The following is a 6000-nucleotide window of genomic DNA, read 5'->3' on the forward strand; positions in this document are numbered from 1 at the left end:
GACTCATAGTTTATTAAACTATACGAGAAACATATTGATTTGTGAACAATGTTTAATATTACTTTGTCAGATGAAGAAATTATCAAAATAAAAGTTGTAGATCTTGATGAGTTATACAACTTTGGTATTCATCACTTTTTCAGCTGAAATCATTTAATGGTTGAAAATCTCGTTCGAACTTGTCATTTTTTTAAATTTGAAAATTTGAAGTGCTCAAACTTTGTCAAATGAAAAGAATGACCAAATCAACACACTAACTTGATAGGGTAAGATTTTAGAAAATTTTAGAAAAAAAATCATCACATTTGGAGTTAGTATGAGGGAGAAAGACTAGTTACAAATTTTACCCAGAGATTAAAAGGTAAAAGCACAACTGTTCATGATGATCAACGATGAACAAGTGTGATTTCTCTTTTTAATCTTCAGCAGAAACTTGTAACTAGTTTTTCTCCCTCATACTAACTCCAAATGTGATGGTTTTTTTTAAATTTTCTAAAATTATGCTCTATCATTTTAGTCTAGTCATCTATCTTTGTCACTAATTTTGAACAATTCAAATTTTAAATTTCAGAAAATGACAGCTTCAAACCTGATTTTCAAACACTAAATGAATTCAGCTGTAAAGGTGATGAATATAAAAGTTGTATAACTCGTCAAGATCTCCTACTTTTATTTTGGTCATTTCTTCATTTAATAAAGTGTTAAGTGATTTCATAAAGTTTTAGTAGTAATAGAGTGGATGTTCAAACAGAGTCATCTGGATGTTGCAAAGGGTAGTCTCACACACATGCATAAATGTAGTCTCACACACATACAAAAATATGTAGTTTTACACACATACATAAATATATAGTCTCACACGCATGCATAAATGAAGTCTTATAAACACATGCTTACACAAACACTCCACGCTCAACAACTAGCTAGCCCGCTGTAACGACTTTCCCCTTGACGCATTTTCGTTCCCATGGTAATATGTCTTTGGGGATGTTCTTTTTCACAACACTGATCTTCTTAGGAAAGTCTGTGAATAGCGGCATCTCATCGTAGTTATTGTAAGCTTCAACATCGTCCACGCTATCAACTCCAATAATGTGTTGTTTCTCAGAGGCAACCACGTGCTTTGTCTTCTTCTTCGGGGGGAGGTTACTTTGTGGGTCAGACATATAGAAAACTTATGCGGCACGTGAAGCGAACACCCAAAGGTCATCTTGGTAGCCTAGATTCTCAAGGTCCATGACTCTCAATCCGATCTTGTTCAGTTGGTGTTGTTTGATCTAGCGGCAACGAAACAGGGTCACCGTTATATCCCTTCCATAGTCAAGTTTCCATATCTCTTCAATGATGCCAAAGTATTGGATCTTTTGCCCCAATCCATCGAGAGCCTCTATTCGAACACCGCTGTTTTGGTTCATATATTTACTATCCTTTGCGTGGGTATAGTACATATACCTATTGATGTCATAAGCATTCCAAGATGTCACTTGTTTCAATGGCCCCATCGCCAACCTACTGATGGTAATAGAGTCTATGGTTTCTCCAGGTAGTATGTTTTGGTCCTTCAACCATGTAGTTAGTCGTTGCTTGTGTTGTTTCATGACCCAATCATCCGAACGGCCATTTCTCTCTACAATAATGATAGCCAAGTGTTCATCAATGTACGGTTACATCAGTTGTGTACTCTGCAAGACACCGTAATGCGCTCGACTCACCTCTTTGTAATCATGGTCGGTGAACACTTTTCTACCACTGGTGCCCTTCCCAGCCAGCCTACCATTGTGACGAGAATCGGGTTTACCAATCCCTTTCTATACTTTTAGGTACTCTTGACAGCACTCGACGACTTCTTCAATACTGTAACCCTCTATCATAGAGCCCTCTGGGTATGCTCGATTATTCATGTATCGACATAGAACCGACATGGACCACTCGTAGGACCACATTTCATGCAAGTAGCAAGGGCCTAGCGCCTGTATCTGATGAACCATGTGAATCATGAGATGTGGCATTATATCAAAAAAGCAGGAGGTAAACACATCTCCAGTTGGTTTTGTGTGTCCACCACAAATTCATGTAGGTCACTCAGCTCTTGCTTGCCAATCGTCCTCTGTGAGATCTTCGAAAAGAAGTAGCACATGCGGGTGATGACTATTTTCAAAAACTCTGGGTTTATAGCCCTGATTGCAATAGGTAGAAACACTATCAGCATCACATGGCAATCGTGAGCCTCGCAGTGTGTTATTGACAAGTCCTTCATTCGACACTAGCTTCTTCACATTTGCTGAAAACTCAGTCGGGACTTTGATCCCCCTCAGAAAAGTGCATATAGCTCTCTTCTCGTCTGGCGTTAGGTTGAAGCACGCCACGGGTAGAGTGTATTTTCCATTAGCCTCAGGTACCAGGTGAAGCTGTGGCATCATGTTTAGCTGCACCATGTCTTTTCGTGCTTTCAGACCATCCTTTGACTTGCCTGTGTCCATCATGGTAGCAATGAGACTCTCAAAGACATTCTTCTGTACATGCATAGCATCAATGGCATGGGGGACCTCCAAGTCTGGCCAATAAGGTAGATACTGAAAGAAGATCGATTGTTTCTTGAAAGGTACTCTTTCGACAGGAGGTGTGCTTCTATCTCTGTTCGTCTCATTTGGATTCTTCTTTCCATAGATGACGCGTATATTTTTCACCATTCTGTACATGTGTTCTCCGTTATGACGTCTCTCTGGAGGGGGTTCAATCTCCGGGGCGTTGTCATAAAATCTAAAGAACAATTTGCTGTGGTACTTGTGACTTGTCTATAAAAAGCGTTGGTTACTTAGGTAAACTATCTTCTTGGATGCATCTAGGTACACCCATGTAGTACCATCCAAGCAAACCAAGCATCCCGTCTTTCTTTTGATCTGTCCAGACAAAGCAAACAACGCAGGGTAATCATTGGTAGTAACAAATATTATTGCTCTACATATGAAGTCCTCCTTTTAGAGCGCATCGTACATCTGCTCCCCGTGCCTCCATAGCCTCTCCATTTCTTGCATCAAAGGCTCGAGGAACATGTCTATATCAATGCCTGGTTGTTTAGGGCCAGAAATAAGAATAGTGAGGAGAAAGTACTTTCTCTTCTGACACAACCATATTGGGATGTTGTACATGGTCAAGATCACTGGCCATGTGCTGTGGTCGCTCATTCTCTCATTGAAGGGATTCATTCCATCGGTGCTCAAGCCAAACCGTACATTCCTTGGGTCATCGCTGAATTCTTTGTACTTCTCATCAAACCTTTGCCACTGACTACAATCAGCCGGGTGTGTAATCTTATCATCATCTACCTTGCGCTCATCATCCCACCATGTCATGAGTGTGGCTCCTTTAGGGTTTAGAAAGATACGTCTCAAGCGGTCGGTCACTGGCAGGTACCACATTACCAAGGCAGGAATTCTTCTCTGCTTTGCATCGTTGCCTAATGGAGTGTCCTCTGGGGCTGAGATTCTTATACCACCTTTTTGTACCCTTCGTATTCCTCTTTTTTCCTGTGGAGGCTTCGTCCCCACTGTAAAGGTCACTGTTCTTGTACCGGCTGGCCCCACACCGGGGATATTTATCTAGTGACTTAAACGTTTCGCCACGAAAAAGTATACAGTGGTTGGGGCATGTATGGATTTTTTTCAACCCCCATTGTCAATGGACTTATGACCTTCTTCGCTTGGTATGTGTTGGCGAGAACTGAGTTTGGTTGTGGCAGCACCCATGACAGGAGATGCAATAGATCATTGAAACTACAGTCTGACCAGCCGTACTTAGCCTTCAGGATGAGCAGCTCAAGAACAAAACGTAGCAATGTCTAATGTGTCGGACAGCCCTTTTCAACACCATACATAGCCTCCTTCGATGCTTTTGTCACCCTTTTCAAATTTTCTAAACCTTTCGGGCTATTTAGTAAAATCTCTGGTTCAAGGGCTCGAATCATGTCCTCCAAATCATCTTCATCCCCGACACGTGCTCCACCATCATTATTGGCACCACCTTCCTCGTTACCATCCCAACCACCAGTATCACCACCTTGTTCATTGTCAAACTCGAAATCCATTCGTGCATCAAGCTCTGCTGAATATTGGGACAGGGATTCTATGGTTTCGTCGTCGTATTCCTCCTCATACTCGTCGTTAACAATAACCGTTTCACCATGATGAATCCACACTGTGTAGTCCTCAACAAATCCTCGCCTAATCAAATGTGATATGATGATAGTCACATCTGTCCATGCCATACGGTTCTTGCAATCTTTACAAGGGGCAAATAATTGTATCCTTATTCTCTTTCAATGTCGTTGCATACTTCTTTGCGGCTTCAATAAATTTATCCACATCTTCATGGAAACATGCCTTGAACCTTAACGAACCATACATCCAAGAGTTCATGTACTCCATCTTTTACAACAACAACAAAACAAACATTAAATGACTACTTATTCAGATATATATAAAAATGAATTAAATTAATAATTGTATATACATCAGATATATATGAATATAAATCTAATATAATTACATGAAGCATACAAACACACCATGGTAGAGAAAAATTAATTAATGGCCCATTTATTCATAAATAATTAAAATACATATTTATTGATTACAATAAATAATTTCAAAGACAACAATTAGCAACAATTATACTTTACCCAATATCTTTCATACAAATCCTAGTCCAATTTCATCAAACATAAATTTATAAAAACGAAATTAATAAAAAAACCAAACCCTAGATCTAGATCCACATGCACATGAAATATCCATAAAACTAACTAATTGTTCACTAAAATCAAGAAACATAGACCAAATAAGGGTATGATTTTGTTCCCCTCCCTAATTTACCCTAGTATATTTAAAACTTGGGTCTAATTTGCTTCATAAGTAGCTCAAGCACCATAGAAGAGAGAGAAACAAAACTCTAATTACACAACCAACCATTAAAACTTCAAAAAGAGTATGGAATAGCATTTTCTTATCTTCTACAACCTCTCCACCAAAGGATTTAAGACCAAAACCTTCCTCCCTTAGTAGAGCAATTTTTGGGAGATGCCCAAGGCCTCCCCACCTTTCTTTCACGGGTTGTAGTGAGTGACCCGAGGAGGAAGAATGTGCTGCAGCTGTTTTATATGTGGGTCATTTGTAGGGACGGCTGGTGATTGAGCCGCCCCTACAAATCGGAGCTATATATACGGGGGCATTTGTAGGGGCGGCTCAATCACCAGCCGCCTCTACAAATAGCAACTCCAAGGGTGGCTGGTGATTGAGCCGCCCCTACAAATCAGACCTCATTTGTAGGGGTGGCTCGTAACACCAGCCACCCCTGCTGTTTCATTTGTAGGGGCGGCTGGTGTCTAAGCACCCGAGCACATCACTGTAGGGGCGGCTCCATCACCAGCCGCCCCTACAAAAAATTCGAACCGTTGCTAAAAATCGTTTTTTACGTAGTGATCGTAGGGTAGGCAGGAGGATTCCCACACTAACTTCCCTACCCTTGTCATGATCACTCTTCTGAGTTTTTTATGCGGTTGCGTGCTACAGATGCGTAATAATTATCCGGCATATTGAAATCTCAAATTATCGTATGTCGATTCAATAAGCTCGTCGATTCAATAAGCTCTGACAAAGAAGAGAATGACGAAACATGCAGATCTTCAAGATTTTGTAAATGGTCTAGATGGAGATGTCCAGCTTGGATGTTAAAGCTCCATGCTCACAAAATTTGGGAGTGAGTGGATCCAACGAGGAAAACCAGCATCGATGGGGTACTTCTTTATGCAAAGCCTTCTAAGGTTTTGATGAGGCTGGAGCTTTTCTAGCGCAACGTTATCGATCATATCCCATTTTGAACTCCACTCCAGACTCAACAGTTGTAGCTCCTCTTTACCCACCAAATTGATTTTCTCAGCTTCTAAGCTTGATAGATGTTGAAGACCCTTAATGTTTAGTTCAATAAGTTGGCGACTCGTAGTTT

Source organism: Miscanthus floridulus, chromosome 18, assembly GCF_019320115.1.
Source record: "Miscanthus floridulus cultivar M001 chromosome 18, ASM1932011v1, whole genome shotgun sequence".
In the NCBI taxonomy this organism is placed as follows: Eukaryota; Viridiplantae; Streptophyta; class Magnoliopsida; order Poales; family Poaceae; genus Miscanthus; species Miscanthus floridulus.